Raw genomic sequence first — 19101 nt, forward strand, 5'->3', positions numbered from 1 at the left:
GGCAACCCACTCCAGTCCTCTTGCCTGGAAAATCCCATGGACGGAGAAGCCTGATAGGCTACAGTCCATGGGGTCGCAAAGAGTCGGTCACAACTGAGTGACTTCACTTTCACTTTCACTATATTATATGTATATATATTATATATATGTATATGTTATATACATATATATATTATATATATATATCTGCTATCCAAATTAAAAATGAAATCATACTTTAGAAAGTAATTTGCATTATTTTTATGTTAAGATATGGTATAATAATATTCTATTTTATTCTAATTCCCCCATCCTCCTTAACGTTGGATTAGTATTTCATTGTACTTGAGTACTGTAATTTTAAGTAATCACAGTAGTTAAATTCTTCCTCATATCTTGACCTCATGTAAATAGACACCACCATCTCAAGCCAGACCTAAGTTCCACACTCCTTACCCAATTTATATTTTAGTTACTACTAACAATAGTACAAGTTCACATTGTAAACATTGCATAGTACTAACTTATCATCTGCTTAAATTTTTCCAATGCTTCCCCATTATATGCAAGTTTCTTTTCCTAGTTAACAGAGCTCTACATAATCTGGACTTTTTTGTCATTGTTGTTAATGTTAGCCTTCTCTCTCACACTCTCCACTTCATACTGGCCTTTGCTTCTTACAAGTCACCAGTTTTGTTATTCCCTAAGAGCCTTTACTCTAAACACACTCTCTAATGGTAATCCCATGTCCCCATTTTTTGCCTGGCTTCTGTTTGTTAGTCAGATCTATTGCAAGATTCCAGCCCATCCGTATAGATATGCTGACACTCATTATCATATCATTTAGTTTAAATATCTGTAATGCACACATCACAACCTGATGTTTACATTGCCTAGTTATTTTTTTAGAAATTTATTTAGTATTAACTACCTATCAGTGCTCCCTCCCCCAAAAATGTGCAAATTCTATGAAAACAAACACCTATATGGTCATTGCTATAAGCCCAATGCTTACTTGCTACATAGCTACATAGCAGGTAATAAACAGATGTTTGTTGAACAAAAGGATGAATACACAAAAGGATAAATATTCTAGCCCCTCCTTCCTGACAACATGTCTTAAGCCAGCACATTTTACCTTCTACTGACCATATGAAATAGTGGTCTTTGCTTCACCAATCCCACTATCCTCCAGCGTGGCTTTTACAACTCCAAGTTCAGGTTGATCTTAGGAATCCTATCAGGCTACTTCAGGTCTCTTGTGTCCTTCTCTTCTTCAAAGAGTTCATGTTATAGAAAAATAATTCAATTCATCTCCAATGATAAGGACTCCAAATACCATGCTCTCACTCTAAGTAACTCACAAAGGAGGCAGCCTGAGACCCAGAAGGGAAGTTATAGCTTTGGCTCTGGAATGCTCTCCTCTGTCTGAGGCCCTACTTTAGATCATTGTAAAAGGAGAGGACTCAGTTATTGGGGATCCTACATGTTTCACCCTATAAGAGAAGACACCAAAGAGACACATATTCTATCATCTAGATAATCCAAGAGCTTAACCTAAATTAAGTCAAATCTAGAGGCAAAGACTATCTTCCATACTGATCAAGCTGCTCTGAATTCTTGGTGGATTCACATAACCAGGGAGCAATTCAATGGGAATTGTCATAGGAATAGAGTACCTATGGTAGGTCACCTGAATCAAGCCCTAGAAGTGATAGCATTTGAACAAGCCCTTCTAAGCAGGAGTAAGTTGAAGAGACAGCTATGATTCATGCTGTGATAAAGAGTTAATTCTTTTGGCAATAAATATGAAATTTATTGCAATTTCATTGGCTTATCAAGTATTGCACAACATTAATATAGATGACCTTTGAGTGAAGTCTTTCAGGAAACAAACTAGACTGAACTTAAATGCATCTACATTTCTTATTGTATTTAGATATGATGGTATTAATTTGTAAGTGACTATATCCATGTCAAAGAGAGTCTGTTTCGCATTGTCCTGTGGTCATTTATGTATAGGATAAATGACAAACTCTTGGACGGAAGTATAAAATTAATATTCAAAATCGATTCAAGAATCCAGGAGTCATGGCAGACTCCTGCATGAAAACCAAATTGAAATGTTTGCATGGGTGCTAAGTCGCTTAGTCGTGTCCAACTCTTTGCGACCTTGTGAACTGTAGTCTGCCAGGATCTTCCATCCATGGGATTGTCCAGACAAGAATACTGGATTGGGTTGCCATTCCCTTCTTCAGGGGATCTTCCAAACCCAGAGATCAAACTCACATCTCTTACGTCTCCTGCTTTGGCAGGTGGGTTCTTTACCACTGGTAAAGAACTGGGAAGACCTTAAAGTTATTAAATATTCATATCAATCCTTTCTCAAACTTAAATTTTATTATATTTTATAGCTTACAAAAGTGATTAACAATTTTCATGTTATGTTATTAACATTTAAGCCTCACTACACTCTATGAGTCTTAAGTGAAGATTTTTATGTACACTTTATAAAACATCAAAAATCTGACTAGGGGGTTGAACTGTGCAAGTTTAGGTTACACATTTCAGTTTACTATATACTTCCTAGGTGTCTCTGATGTGCCAGTCAGCCTACTAGATGCTATAGAACCAAAGATGAAAATGAATGGACTCCTGGTAAGATCTGACTCTTGATAAGATGTGATGGGGCTTCCCTGGTGGCTCAGATGGTAAAGAATCCATCTGCAATTCAGGAGGCCCAATTCAATCCCTGGGCCGGGAAGATCCCCTGGAGAAGGGAATGGCTACCCACTCCAGTATTCATGGGCTTCCCTGGTGGCTCAGACAGTAAAGAATCTGCCTGCAATGTGCAAGACCTGGGTTTGATCCCTGGGTTGGGAAGATCTCCTGGAGAAGGGAATGGCTACCCACTCTAGTATTCTTGCCTGGAGAATTCCATGGACAGAGGATTCTGAGGGGCTACAGAGCATGGGATTGCAAATGGTCAAACATGACTGAGGGACTAACAGATGGTTAAATAATTCAATTAAATATAAGAAGTGCTAATAAACAGGGTCCTACTGTATAGCACAGGGAACTCTGCACAGTGTTATGTGACAGACTGGATGAAAGAGGAGTTTGGGAGAGAATGGATACATGTATATGTATGGCTGAGTCCCTTTGCTATCCACTTGAAATTATCAAAACATTGTCAATTGGCTATAAATCCAATATGGATAAAAAGTTAAAAATAAAATAAAAAAAATTTAAAAATATATAATAAGTGCTGGAGTGGAGGTGTTCACAATTAACTGATCACATATCTCTGTATACAAGTCTTACGTCATTATGTAGGCACATGAACTATATTACGTGCTGCTTAGCCATGTGTTTGGGTTGAAAGTCTGATACATTCTGAAAAATAAATGGACTCATATGGAAGGAATATTTTTTTCCAAAGAAAGATCTCATATTAATAAGAGAAGATTAAAAGTTATTTCTGAGAAGGATTCTTAGAATCAGAAAGTCAAGGTAGGGTCACCAGCCATCCTGGTTTTCCCAGAACTGAGGGTTTTACCAGGACACTGGACTTCCAGTGCTAAAACTCAGAAAAATCCTCAATGGTTGGTCAACTTAAGTCAATATTAAGAAATCATAAAATGAGTTTCTTATCCCAAGAATCAATTTCAGTTAGGTACAACTTCATAGTTTAGATCCATTTGTTTCTGGTTTGGGTTGGCATATAAAACCAACAAAGAAGAGGAAGCCAAATGATAATTTATACTTGTAGAATATTTAAGGATTATAAAACTTGGTCTCAATCTTTAAAATTACCCATGTGCGTCTCATGACAATGATAAGAACAAATATCCTTAACTCCATTTTACAGATAAAAAAACAGACTCAAAGAGATAAGAAATTTGGCCAAGGACATAAAACTCATAAGCGCCAGGAAAAAACCTAGAACCCAAGACTGTGCAAGGATCCTAAATTATTTCAATGCCTGGCAGTGAAGTGAAGTGAAGTTGCTCAGTCAAGTCTGACTCTTTGCGACCCCATGGACTGTAGCCCACCAGGCTCCTCCCATGGGATTTTCCAGGCAAGAGTACTGGAGCAGGTTGCCATTTCCTTCTCCAGAGGATCTTCCCCACTCAGGGATTGAACCTGGGTCTCTCGCATTGTAGGCAGATGCTTTACTGTCTGAGCCACCAGGTTCAATTAGGTAATAGCCTAGATCACCCAGTCAAAAATATTATTCATGAGTATTTGTATATTTAGAGTTGTACTTAAAGTGCAATCAATCAACAGGAAAATGAGGAGTGACATAAACTCAAAGTCAAGTGGAAATTTATAAATACTGGGACACTCAAATCCTGGGGCAGTTTAACCAAAAGATGTGTGCATACCCAACTTCTCTGAAGTACTCAACTTTATAACTGTCTGGTTAACTTTATTGCTGTGTTGCAATGATGATAAATATCAACCCCAGATGGTGCTTTGGAAATCGCAAAGCACTACACAGATATTTTACCGTTATTTTTTAATTTATGCACAGCAAGTCAGGATCTAAGCACCTGGTACTTTATCGCTATTCTGGTTAGTTTTCCACCCTTGAATAGATGAGTCAGATATTGTTCCTGTTCTCAATGTCTCTGGGGTTAAAGTCACATTTGCCACTCATTTCAGTGCTAGGGTGACACAATGCACACTCATTTATTCTGCTTTGGTAGTTCTTCCACCTTCTTATCTGACTGCTAAAGCTCCTTTTGGGTGGACCAAACACACACACGTTTTTGTGGTATTTCCCATTATAAATATGACCATAAAAAACTTTCACATTATAAATTTTACCATACAAAAGTTCAGCTCATCCAATGAATTTTTAAGAATGATAAAAATAAAATACCTCAAACTGAATCTTTCACACATTCAAATTACTGTGCTTCCTGTTATAACTGAAGAGGCTTACAGTTAGAAAGGAAACCATTAACTGCTTATTTAAGAATTTCCTTATCTATTTGCATTCAATTTCAGATCCATTCATAAAATCAATTGCTCAAGATGAGAAAAATTATGGAAGACCATGTTTCTAAACAAGATAAGCCATTCTAATTTTTCTCCTCCTGCTAAGGGAGTGATTTTTCCTCTTATAAATATCTCATAAAAATATCTGTAATCATGAAGATCTGTATATTCCAAAAGTCAAATGGCAATTTTCACACTGAAAAATCAATATGATGTTTTGAAAGTTTCACATAACTGCCCAGAGAATGATGTAATTCAATGACATAACAGTATAGTATAATGACAAAACCTTGACATAACCTATTAGCAGTGTGTAATCATTCAGGAAGTGTGGCAAAGATGGCTAGCTGTCCACAAATAAATATTCCACCTTCTAGAATATCATAGGTGTTTCTCAGAGGTATCTTCCCAGGCAGTGAGTATATTCCCCAGTAACCCCTTGTAATTTCAAGGTACAGTCACATGACTAGTTCACACCAATAATTATAAGCAAAATGATGTGTGATATTTCTCAGCCTGAATCTTTAAAAGAGGCAGTTGTTCGCTCTTCACTCGGTTTCCCTCCACTGGTTGGAGCCTTGTGGATGGTGGAGCAACAAGATGGAATGATCCTGAGTCGTGAAACACTGTGTGGAAGGCCACCACCAAGCAGTAACATCCTCAATAGATTCTTCCAGGAATGATAAGCCACTGGCATTTTAAGTGGCATTTTTTTTTCAGTAGGAACCGTTACCCTAATTGAATATTTTAAGCAAATACATCTCACCACTAGCAACCATCTGTTGTTCTGTCCAGGAAAATATGATGTTTGAAAAAGCCAGATCAACATTCAAGTTCTTAATTATGTGTGGACCCAATAAGCCTCATCTACCCTTGATGTTTATGTTGCCCAGGTGGCGCTAGTCATAAAGACCCCGCCTGCCAATGTAGGAGACCTAAGAGACACAGGTTTGATCCCTGGGTTGGGAAGATCCCCTGGAGAAGGAAATGGCAGCCCACTTCAGTATTCTTGCCTGGGAAATCCCACGGACAGAGGAGCCTGGCAGGCTACAGTCTATGGGGTCGCAAAGAGTCAGACATTTTAACTGAAGCAACTTAGCACCCTTGATGTTTAACCACACTGCCTGCTGCAAGCTGTCATTCACATGGGCTGTCTTCTCAGGCTGGAAAACTTCTTACCTATCTTCTGACTCTGCTATTACTATTTGTCTCTCAGACTTCTGTTTGAATATTACTTCTTTAAAGAAGTCTTTTCTACTTCCCAATTTAGTCATTTCTCTTCTTTATGGCTACCACAGTGCCATGCATCTGTTCTTAGAAATTATGACCAATGTAATTTTACATTGACTTTCTGGAATTTTTTATTTATATCTGATTTCTTTATGAAACTATAAAGCTTTTGAATTTCAGAAATAATGGTCTTTTGTTTTTCTCATTCTTATGTCTACCATATCTTGCACAGATCCCAAGACAGTTAAATAGATTTAATGAACAAGTAGCTCAGTGTGGTATCATGACAGATGAAGACCAGAGAATGTAAAGAACTTGATGAAGGTACTTTTAAGGAATTCATACTTTTTGCTTTTCCTTCAAGTTAATTACCAGCTTCTTAATGTCTCAGTGGAGAAAACAATGAGTTGGTCACAGGTAAATTGACATTAAATAGAAGACAAACTGACTTATGGTCATAAATTTAATATTTTATTCCTGATAAAAGACCATATATCTAATCTTACTCATTAAAAGCTTCAATTTTTGTCCTTCTAAGAATCATAATCATGGGAGTAAAAAATATCATGGTAACTTTTGTTGATTCTATAACCTGTAAAATCTCCCCAGATGGCTGATCATCGTAACAAAACATGGAAAACTACAGCTTCACTAAGACCCTATTTTGGTCCATTGGTGGAATGGTTTTCCCTTAACTGTCTCCTCTGAGGAAGAAGCATGACTATTCTAGGGGTGAAATTGAGAAAAGAACTTGACCATATACAATTCAGCTTTTTCCTTTCTCTCTCTGGACTCTTTCTGCTAAGAAGCAAGATACATTGTGCACCTCGTGCTTCCAAAAAGTAAACACACCAGGGTCAGTGCCTCGGTCAGCGTTCCGGAAATGTTTTTGGCTTATCCTGTTTTTTCCTCTCTACTTACCTTAGGAAGTTGCATAGTTATAAGGCTGGAATTCTGGGTAAACACATGCCACTCCTTAGGCTCAGACATCTCCTACCTATCCACAAGTTTCCTATTTCATTCAGTTAATTGTCAGTATCGTTTGGATCTGAGCTGAATTATTTCTTCTTTAGAGTAACTTCCTAACACCCTCCTAAGTAAATTCAAGAGTCCTTCCTCCTCCCCCAATAAGGAGGCCTCAAGCAAAGGCACCTGGAGTTGACCTCTGCCTAAGGCCTCAGATAAAGAGACCCCAAAGGCAGGTGCCCACCAAATCCAAGAATGAACATATGTGAAACATATGACTGGCCAGGGGGGCTGAGTCCTTGACTGCAATGGCCTTCGGAGACCATAATGGGTTGGCTGTACACAGGTCTGCCCTGGAGAGGGCAGCTTTCTCTCATCTGGTCTCCCAGGTAAAGGCTTGGTAATTACCTATGATCAGGTCTGAAAATTACTCATTGGCTTTTGGACAGGAGTCAGATTTCTCAGTGTTTGCTTCCAAAAGGCTCACTGACACAGTGGTCAGCAGAAAGTGTAGTTCCTCACCATGTGGATCTTGCCATAGATTGGTTGTGTGTCCTCATGACATGGCAGTAGTTGTCTTCCCCCAAAATAAATGGTCTAAAAGAAAGAACAAGGAGGGAGTGACAGGGCCTTTTACGACTGAGTGTCAAAAGGCACAGTCATCACAGTTTCCTCTTTAGAAGCAAAGGGTTGAAGGAGAGAGGAATTAAATTCCACTTTTTGAAGGGAGAAATGTCAAAGAAACTATATGCTTGTTTTTAAACAACCACACTTAAGGAGATCATCTTAAGAACAAGATAAGAGGAATTCTGCTCCTGGTCACACATTAAAGTCACACAGCTCAGCTGCTACTTTGACCTGCATTTGTTCAACTCTGGTTCCAAACTTAGGATAGGGAAGAAGATTTAATTAAATACCAACCTTAAACCTCATAAGCCTAGTTTTAAATAGAGTTTTTAACACAGTTAACTGATTTCATTTAATCTGTAAATTTACACAATCTATCAATTCAATGGTAGAAACATGATCAAATTATTCATGTAACAGTTGACTGATTATTAATGCTTAAGATTATGGCAGATTTAGAAGACTGCTGTAACAGTCTTAAGTAGGATCATTTTCTCTTTTAATATGAAATATTTACCATAGTTAACAGCAATTCTAAAAAAAAGATAGAAAGGCTACAATCTAAACTATCAACCTCAGAAAACATAATGATCATCAACATCTTTTTAAACCACATTTCAGATGTCAATACTAAAAAGGGAAACATTAGAATTTACTCTTTTTACCGGAATGCTCCAAACAAATGAACTGATTTTAATTTATTTATCACTGAAGGAAAGATGGCAACAACCTTTGAGGATTTGGAGTTTTGTTTTACTTAATGTTAGGAAATTCTAGGAAACTGTCGCTCCCTCTCTACTTACATCTACTATTGCAGTATATTTACTTGAACAAAAATTCAGTTTATAAACTCTGCCGCGGAAATAAAAGCAACTTTACATTGGTGGTGGCATTACTTTTAACATGAGATTTTTTGAAAAACATTGTGCAACACATTATTACTTGAGATCCTCTTCCTGTATTATTAAGTAACTAATCCAAACAAAATACACCAAATCCCCTACAGATTTATGGGAAAATTACTGGCCAATGGACATCTCAACATTTTTATCTCAAATGCTGATTTTTTTTCTTTATTCCATGGTTCATTGTCCAAGAAATAATTTTTAACTGTTTCTTTTAGTTGAAGAAATATTAGAAATTGAAACCAGTTCCCAAGTAATAAACCCCATAGCTGTGGGTCTTCATGGTTTCTCCATGAAGATCATCTCTATGTGTTCCAACTCCAAGTTTCATAAAAAAAAAAAACAAAAAAAAACTGTGGTCCAACTTGTTCACTGTTGTCTTGCCAGGATCTTGCACCATGCCTGGCTGACTAGAGTAAATAGCTGTGGAAGAAATTAGGTAAAGCTATATTTTAGAACAAAATTATTGACCTACCATGAAAAAGGGGGGAAAAAGGTATTTTTATTATAAACTCCCCCTTGTAGGCAGGAGGAATTTTTTCAAGCTGAGCTTTGAGAAGAGGATACCTATGTCCTAACTGCTATGTGACTTTTAATTCCTTAAACTTTCAGGACTATTCTGATACTTGTTAAATTAGTGACTGCAGAGTTTTCTGAAAATGGAAAATCCCAGACACATATTGAATTTTTTAACTTTAAGGAAAACTTTTTATGTATTCAGACACTTGGTGAGTGCTGGAGGTGGGGGTGGGGGTTGGGATCAGTACTGAACAAGATAGATCCAGACCCTAAGGGTTTGCATTCTAGCAATGGATAGAGATACTAAACAATTAATTATATAATCATTAGCTTAATTATCGATGCAATGGCTGAACAGAGGACAGTGTATATATGTGAGAGGACCTGAGCTAGTATGGGGAGTCAGAGAGGACTTTCTTGACTAAATAATATTTAAGCTGGATTGTACAAGATAAGTAAGAATTCATGAGTAGGCAAGGGTTTCTTGAGAATAGAAGATGAGAGATAGTGAAGGGAGAGGGAAAAAAAGGTCCAAGGCAGAAAGAAGAGCAGTAGAGAAATATCTGAGTAGAAATGGAATATTGTGTATTCAGAATGACATAAGACCATGTAACTTGAATTCAGAAAGCCTATTGATGATTTACTATGACACTAATAAGGGGTAAAGCAATATGAGTACATTTACTTCCTTAAAAGATTATTTTGGCTCCTGTTCTAGGGCAAGATGGTATAGAATAATTTCTTCTGTGTTACTCTGTAAATAAAACAAAACACCCAGGAAAAAGTCCATTAGACTATGATGAAGGAACTCTAAAAGTAAGCTGAAAGAATGTCAACAGCGCTGGCTAGGGAGGAAGAACAGACCCTGAGGACACAAGGACTGGCTACGTGGTGAAATTTCCTAGGTTTTCTTTTTATCTCCCGTATGCTCCTAGACCGGACACAGGAGAGATCTAAAGCCCAGAACCACTGCAGGCATAAGCCAAACAAAAACAACCCAAAAGAAAAGCTAGTCCCTTCTGACCAAGGACCAGAGAAAGGAATGCACAACAGACACAGTGAAGAGTCATGGCCCTTGTGCCACCATTTGGACCTGGCACTGGTCTGATCCATTGGCACCAAGAGCAGGAAGCCCCAACACCCCATCCTCACTGCACACCCAGCTTCCAGGGGCAGTCCTGTCCTTGGCAGGAACAGCATCCACAGTGGCCTCTGTCTCCCTGCCCTCCACTCAGGATCAAAGGAGGGCCAGGCCCCATGGCTTCCGCTCTCCTATTCCCTTCCAGAAGCTGGCCCAGTGACACCAGATAGCCCAGGGAAGTATCATCTATACCCAGAGATGAAACCAGCAGGGATGAGTTGAGTGGCTTAAACAACAGACATTTGTTTCTCATAGTGCTGGAAGTTATAATTCCAAGATCAAGGGGCCAGCAGTGTTCTGTGAAGATGGGTATGGTTTAAAGGGGTAACAAGAGGGAATCATATGATGGTGCCACTTAGTATTTTGATTGTGGTGGTGGTTACATGAAGCTCACACCTGTGTTAAAATTGCATAGAGCAAAAAAAAAAAAAACAAACAAACAAAAATTGCATAGAGCTACACACACACAAGTATGTAAAAAACTGGTGACATTTGAATGAATTCTATGGATTATACCAATGTCAATGTCTTGTTTTTGATATTGTACTATAGTTGTGCAAGGTGCTATGGTTGAGGGAGGATAAGGGAAGGATACACAGGATTTCTTTGTACATGTCTCCGTAAACTCCTATGACTCTATTATCACTTCAAAACAAAAAGTCAAAAAAAAAAAAAAAAAACAAACCAAAACACAGTGCTTGGTTTTTATGAGAAATTTGGTCCAAAAAGGGCAAGAACAAGTAGGAAAAGATCTGGTAAAGAACCAGCTCAGCTGGTAAAGAATCTGCCTCCAGATCCTCTGGAGAAGGGAAAGGCTACCCACTCCAGTTTTCTGGCCTGGAGAATTCCAAGGATTGTACAGTCTTAAAACTCAACATTCAGAAAACTAAGATCATGGCATCTGGTCCCATCACTTCATGGCAAATAGATGGGGAATAAACAGAAACAGTGACAGACTTTCTTTTCTTGGGCTCCAAAATCACTGCAGATGGTGACTGCAGCCATGAAATTAAAAGATGCCTGCTCCTTGGAAGAAAAGCTATGACCAACCTAGACAGCATATTGAAAAGCAGAGACATTGCCAACAAAAGTATGTCTAGTCAAAGCTATGGTTTTTCCAGTAGTCATGTATGGATGAGAGAGTTGGACTATAAAGAAAGCTGAGCACCGAGAATTGATGCTTTTGACCTGTGGTATTGGAGAAGACTCTTGAGAGTCCCTTGGACAGCAAGGAGATCCAACCAGTCCATCCTAAAAGAAATGAGTCCTAAATATTCATTGGAAGGACTGATGTTGCAGCTGAAACTCCAATACTTTGGCCACCTGATGTGAAGAACTGACTCATTGGAAAAGACTCTGATGCTGAGAAAGACTGAAGGCAGGTAGAGAAGGGAATGACAGAGGATGAGATGGTTGGATGGCATCATCAACTGGATGGACATGAGTTTCAGCAAGCTCCAAGAGTTGGTGATGGACAGGGAAGCCTGGCATGCTGCAGTCCATGGAGCCACAAAGAGTCAGACATGACTGAGCGGCTGAAATGAACTGAACCGTACAGTCCATGGGGTCGCAAAGAGTCAGACATGACTGAGTGACTTTCACTTTCAATATAATATCAGTAAGATGTAGTAATGATTTAGATATGAAGGTTATGGAGAAAGAAAAACAGAGGTTTCTCATTTGTAAAGCTTATGGAAAACACTGAGACAAGAAATAATGAAGTAAAAACCCACTAAGAGTGGGTGAATATGACAAGTACTATTTGGGATATGTTCAGTTTGAAATACCTAGAAAGTATAGTGATACAAATGTTATTGGTCGAATATATGAGTCAAGGCTCAGAAATTAGGGTTAAAATATATAAGCTTGAGTTGTCAGTGGAGAGGTGACTATGGGTATGGCTATCCTGTATGTGTGTCTGCTCAGTCACTTCAGACATGTCTGACTCTTTGTGACCCCATGGACTGTAGTCTGCTGGGCTCCCTTTGTCCATGGGATTCTCCAGGCAAAACTACTGGAGTGGGTTGCCACACCCTCCTCCAGGGGAGATCCCCAACTTGGGGATTGAACCCACAACTCTTGCATAGCAGGCAGGTTTTTTTACCCTCTGAACCACCTGGAAGACCATAGCTTCCAGCCCTAGGAAGTCCATGGTTATCCTAGGAAAAGGAATGTATGAAGTGACAGGTGAAGATGGAGGACAGAACTTGAGGAAACTGCATTGTTTCAAGTTCAGAAAGTAAAGAAAAGAAGGATGAAATTGTAAAAGAACCAAGGAAAGAGAGGTCAGTAGATATCAGAATATATGAAGTTAAGTCAGATTGAATTCAGCAAATGTACAATCTTTGATGGTTGCAATATTGTTCAAATCAGGTAGAATTTGAGGAGGATTGAGAAGGTCTTCCCTGGTGGCTCAGATTATAAAGAATCTGCCTGCAAGTCAGGAGACATGGGTTCAATTCCTGGGTCTGGAAGAGCCCCTGGAGAAGCGAATGGCTACCCACTCCTGTATTCTTGTCCAAAGAATTCCATGGACAGAGGAGCCTGATGGGCTACAGTCCATGGGATCAAAAAGAGTTGGACATAACTGAGCAACTAACAATTTTACTTTCACTTTGGCGTCTCCCAGGTGGCACTAGTGGTAAAGAACCCTCCTGTCAATGCAATAGACATAAGACACACGGATTCAATCCCTGGGTTGGGAAGATCTCCTGGAGGAGGGCATGGCAACCCACTCCACTATTCTTGCCTGGAGACTCCCATGGACAGAGGAGCCTGGAAGGCTATAGTCCATGGGGTCACAAAGAGTCAGACACGACTGAAGCGACTTAGCACACATTCTAGGAGAAGATGGAAAATATATCCTCAGTTGGAAAGGAAGTGCCCATTCTCTTCTATTTTACTATGAGGTATTTAGAGAAGAGGCTCTTCATGACTCAAAGTGGTTGTCCTGTGTTTTATTACGCCCAGAAGAATGCTGCAACTAGACAGGGGAATGTCTGTGCTGCATCTCAAGGTTAGTTTGAACATTTTAAGTAGCACTGCACTGACTCTTTATTGTTTTCCAAGTGCTTCAATAGATTCCTGCTTAAGAAAAACAAAAGAAAACGGACCTTATTTGGCTATAACTCTTTTTATTTTTTTTTGAGAGTCCCAAGTATTCTTTGGACTTTATAAAAAAGATAAATACTTAAAAACTCATATATAGAAATATGCTCATAAATATATGTTAGCTCTGCAAAGAACTTAAAATATACCATAACATAACTAATATTAAAAATATTAATCAGCCTTCTCATTAAACTCTGTTATACAGACACCCCCATCACTATCATCATCATCATAGCTTACAAGTTTCTAGTATTTACTCTATTCTCATTTCCCAGGGGGCCTCCCAGGTCGCTCAGTGGATAAAGAATCTGCCTGGCAATGCAGGATATGCAGGAGACATGGGTTTAATCTCTGGGTTGGGAAGATAGCAACCCAATCCAGTATTATTGCCTGGGAAATCCCATGGCCAGAGGAGCCTGGCAGGCTACAGTCCACGTGGTCACAGGGTCGGACGTGAGAGTGCATACACATACACATTTTCCAGGGACTACTGTAAGTTATTTATAAAACATTTGATTCACTCATCAAGTGCCTTTTAGGTAGTGTAAATCTTTTCATTTCTACTTTACAGATGATGAAATGAAGACAGTAATTTGAAGTAACTTGCTTGAGCTCCCAGAACTGGTTAACTGGCACAATAAGAATCAGAATCCACATGCCTGAGTTGTTAACCATTATAAATACTGTCTTTCCAAACATAAGTAAAGCGTGTTTTACTTTACATTATTACAATTTTGAAGAAAAGATAATCACATGAAAGAAGTGTACAGAGATAGGGCACATCTCTAAGCTGCTGATACACACCTCTTTTTCAGAGAACATAAACATTACAATATGAAATTCAAGCACTGCAGGAATGAAACGTGGAAATAAAGCTCATGCAGGTATGGCTAAAAACAGAGATGTGTTGTAGAGTATATGGTCTGGAACTAGAGTTCTCATTTTCCACCTGGAAAAAGGGAGAGCCAAGGGCCAGGATGACAGCCAAGTCAGAATCAGGCTCAGCAGGGTGAGACCCTTTACAGATGTGTATGGACCACACAAAGACAACTGAGAACTTGCATAAACTGGTTTCTCTATCTCTCTCTCTTCCTTTTTAAGATAGCATTGCCCTTCATACCGGTGGAAAGTGGTCATCTCCATCTCAAGTGTAATAAATCAAGTCCATAGCTAAATGGCACCTTTAGAGTAAGCAAGCCTGAATTTGTTTACAGAGAGACATTCTACTTATTTAGAATCACATAAGCAGAATCTTTCCCTATCCTCACTGTGACCACCCAGGAAAAAAATCAATTTTGAGCTCTTGAGAAGGGTTTTCTTAAATTTTGCTATTTATTGCAGATAACATCTTTGAAATTTTTTTTAAAATTACTATAAATCTTATCTAACTTCTCTCATTACATATCATTACAGCAAATCATATTTTGACCTAAACAATCAATAACTAATGTTTTATGTGCTGTGCTGTGCTAAGCCACTTATGTTGTGTACAATGTTTCACAACCCTGTGAACGTAGCCCACAAGGCTTCTCTGTCTATGGAACTCTCCAGGCAAGAATACTGGAGTGGGTTGCCAGGCCCTCCTCCAGGGTGTCTTCCCAAAGCAGGGATAGAACCCACCTCTCTTATGTCTTCTGCATTGGCAGGCGGATTTTTTACCACTCACACCAACTTGCAAACAGAAAAACAGAAGCTGATTTAATTATTCATGACAGAGTATATTTAATACTGGAGATTGGTTACCCAAGTAATTAACTGAGGCCACCAAACATTCCTAGGCTATGGGTTCAATTCAAGAAGATAATGTTACGTGACTCCTAGAGCCAGAGTCACACTGTGGGATCTGGAACCCAGCGAACTTGATCAAAAGATGCTGGAGTCACCGAGCTAGATAGCAAAATACTGCACAGGAGAAATAGGAGGGAAAGGAGTATCCTGATTTTTTCCTTTGTTCACCTTCAAATATCTGTAGGTGCCTCCTCTTGGCCACTCGCAGTGAGAAGCTTGCTGTCATGTAAGCCAGGAAATTGCAGCTTGGAGGGGTCAGCTTTCCTGTGATACAGAAGAGAGCCAGAGAAGGAAGCAACTGAGGGCAAACAGACCCCAGGATAAGCCAAGTCATGGGAGTAAGCACTATATTCAGCCAACCATATTGTTTCACGTCATGATGAAAGTGAAAATGAAGTAGCTCAGTTGTGTCTGACACTTTGTGACCCTATGGACTGTAGCCCTGTAGCCCTCCATTCATGGGATTTTGCAGGCAAGAATACTGGAGTGGATTGCCATTTTCTTCTCCAGGGGATCTTTCCGACCCAGGGATCAAACTCAGGTCTTCCACATTGCAGGCAGACTCTACCCTCTGAGCCATGAGGGAATCCTCTCCATGTCATTATATATGTGATCAAAAATTAAGTCATAGAATTCAGAAGTATTGGGTTGGCCAAAAAGTTCCTTTGGGTTTCTCTGTAACATATGGAGAAACTGAACAAACTTTTTGGCAAAATCCTATACATGCTTGAGAAGATTAAAAAAAAGAAGAAAAAGCCAGATCAGTAGTTCATCCAGCAAGAGTTTTGAGTAACTTTAGTGATTCTAAGATTAGAACTTGGGAATACAACAAATAAGTAATAAACAGTAAACAACAAATAAGTAAGAATAAATAGTAAACAGCAAATAATAAAGAAGAAACTAGACAGAGAATTTTTCTATTTTGCAGGTAGTAAAGCCTTCATGGGGTGTTTATTTTGATACACTCTTATTTCAATCATAGGTTACCCTGGAGGTGATTTCAGACTCAACATTCAATGTATTGATCATTAGGTGCATGCTCAAAGATGCACTGCGTCTAAATTGCATCTGTGGCTTGCATTTACAAAGGCAGTGAGTAGGAGAGGAAGAAAGAGCACTGACAACTGACAGCATGGTCCTTTGGTGCCTTCTGTACGTTATTCAAAAGATAAAGCTAACAGCACTGCATTTCTCTTATTCTACTCTTTGCTGCACAACTGTATGACTTCTCTTTTTGGTCTGTCTTCAATGTTTATTATAATGATTCTACCCTTAGAATTATTTTTTGATACTCAGTGCATATTCTTTTGATGAATAAGTCATTTTGCTAAAATACAAACTTTGTGCTACATAATTTTTTACTTATCAATATATTTTGGATGCAGGAGACACAGGTTCACTTCCTGGGTCGGAAAGATCCTCTGGAGAAGGAAATGGCAACCTACTCCAGTATTCCCACCTGGAGAATCCCATGGACAGGGATACATGGCAGGAATATAATCCATGGGATTCCACGGCAGGCTACAGTCCACCGGGATCACAAGAGTTGGACATGACTTAGTGACTAAATCACCACCATATTTTGGATATCCTGTCATGACACTTTTAAACAGATAAAGATACAGACATGCATATATAACTATACAAAAGTACATATGTGTAAATACATGCCATAACGGTTTTTAATGACTGCATAGTTTTCCATCATATAGATGTGCTGTCATTTCATGAAATCACTTAACTTTTGGTTGTAATTTTTTGAAACTTCTGTAACAATGTAATAAGTATCTCTAATCTTGTATGTTTCCTCACTTAAGTTATTGCTAAGAATAAATTCCCAGAGCTGCAACTGCTAAGTCAAAGGGGTTTTATTAGTCAGTTTGGTCTATATTTTTTTTTCCTATAGTAATGAACAACCCAAAAGATGTCAGCAGCTTATAACAGTTGTTCTCGCAGACAGAGGAGAGCCTATACCTGGGATTTCTGGGGGAAAAGAGATCAGTAATTACAACTTGATTTGAAAAACTGTTCAGAAATCTTCCATATTAATATTACTCACAATTCACTATCCAGAGCCTGTGCCAGCATGAATTCAAAAGGACAGAAAAGCAAAATCCCCCTCCAGAGAAGAGCTCTACAGTAAAATTCTTTCGGGGTAGAGAAGCAAGTATTTTGAACAATAATATATCAGAATTGCCCATAACAATATCCACTGCTATGATAGCTACTATTATTGTAAAAAAGGGCATGGATAAATGTTGCCCTGGACTGAAAACAATGATTCTGAAAGAGAAAGAATATAAAATGTTTCAAACAATTCCTAGCAGGTAATTTAAAGCCATATTATGGAGAAGTAATATGGATGAAAGATCTTGTAGCTACAAGGATCTTGTACATGATTATCCTGTACAGGATAATCATGTACATTTCCACTTGGAAAAACAAATGCTCACCAAAATATGACCACCACATATTTTTAACCCTCACCATTGGATGACCACAAGCCATAGTCATTGGCTTCTTGTCCAGATTTGTTCAGAAGAGCTTTGATTGTGTGCAGTGAAATTGAACCATAAATGAGAGGCTTTGTAGCAAATAAACCAAACAACCTACTGATATGCTTGGATTTATAGCTTCAAGTCAGGCTTCACAGGTGGCTCAATGGTAAAGAGTCTGCCTGCAACATGGGAGACACAGGTTTGATCCTAGGTTCAAGAAGATCACCTGAAAAAGGAAATGGCAACCCACTCCAGCATTCTTGCCAGGGAAGTTTCATGGAGAGAGGAGCCTGGCAGGCTACAGCCCATTGGGTCGTAAGAATCAGATACAACTTAGCAACTATACAACAACATAACTCAAGTCATGTTTTTTTCTCTTGAAAATATATGGAGATAGTGTCAGAGTAAACTAGGTAAGACTGTTAAAATAACTGACAGTTGATAGCCACACCTAAATGAAAGTAGAAACATCTGACCAGTAGAAGATAATTAAATCTCCTAAGGTTTAGAGCTAACCACTCTGGGGAAAGAAAATTTCCTATTTACATTTCAAAGGCAAACACAGAGATGCACAGAGAAAGCAAGAGTGAAAATAGAGATGTGAGGGTTTTAGACATATGTTAACAACTTGGTTGTTAATTATTTATTGCCCCAGTTGTAGTTGACAATAGGAGGAAGCATAAGTTCTGATCAACAGGAGAGTGTGTATTTTCACATTAAAATAACCAAAAGGAAGGTTCTCTTCAAGTCTATGAAGCTTTATGCTGAGAAAGAAGTGCTTATCCAAGAACAGGTATGTGCATGACAGACTCAGGGACATCTTTTTGATTGATTGGCTGATTTTTGCTTATAAAGCATATCTGAACTTTCTACTCTGAGGACAGATTAACACACAGCTCCCAAATCATTCTCTAGGCAGCCGCTTCCAAGTATACTTCTTCCTACAGATTGGAGGTTACAGAAGCCTAATTTTTCAATTCTTATCTGCTATGGGTTCCAACTACAAAAGGACACACACAAGGATCTAAGTGAGGATTGTCTAAGTATCAATTGTCTAAAGCTGTGGCAGGAACCATGCTTTCTTACAATGCTAATGTGGAAAACAGAGTAGGAGTTCTATTTCCCACCCCAAATACAACTAACACCCCAGCTGCAGTCAAAGAAGCCTGAGACAGTCATGGGCCTTCTAAACAGAAGGATTAGATCGGGAAGGTATCTAAATATGCCAGTGTGGTTTCTGTTTGATAATTGGAAATAGTAGAAAAGAGCAGATGCTGCTCGAGAACAAGCTGGTGTGTGTGTGTGTGTGTGTGTGTGTGTGTGTGTGTGT

General features: G+C 38.8%; 1 long non-coding RNA gene across 4 annotated transcripts in view; it reads right to left on the bottom strand.

The window, feature by feature from the left end:
- The window catches only part of LOC145516377 (uncharacterized), a 523613-nt gene that overhangs the window by 54388 nt on the left and 450124 nt on the right, over positions 1-19101 (bottom strand). Inside the window, exon 5 of one of the 4 annotated variants that reach the window (XR_014061332.1) lies at positions 7705-7779. The exons of 2 other annotated variants lie outside the window; for them this stretch is intronic. This is a non-coding gene — a long non-coding RNA (uncharacterized LOC145516377). Of the gene's footprint in view, positions 1-6665; positions 7780-19101 lie in introns of those variants that run through there. One more of the 4 variants, XR_014061349.1, reaches the window with a different exon arrangement.

This window comes from Giraffa tippelskirchi, chromosome 8 (assembly GCF_054371585.1).
Source record: "Giraffa tippelskirchi isolate mGirTip1 chromosome 8, T2T-mGirTip1v1.2.pri, whole genome shotgun sequence".
NCBI lineage: Eukaryota > Metazoa > Chordata > Mammalia > Artiodactyla > Giraffidae > Giraffa > Giraffa tippelskirchi.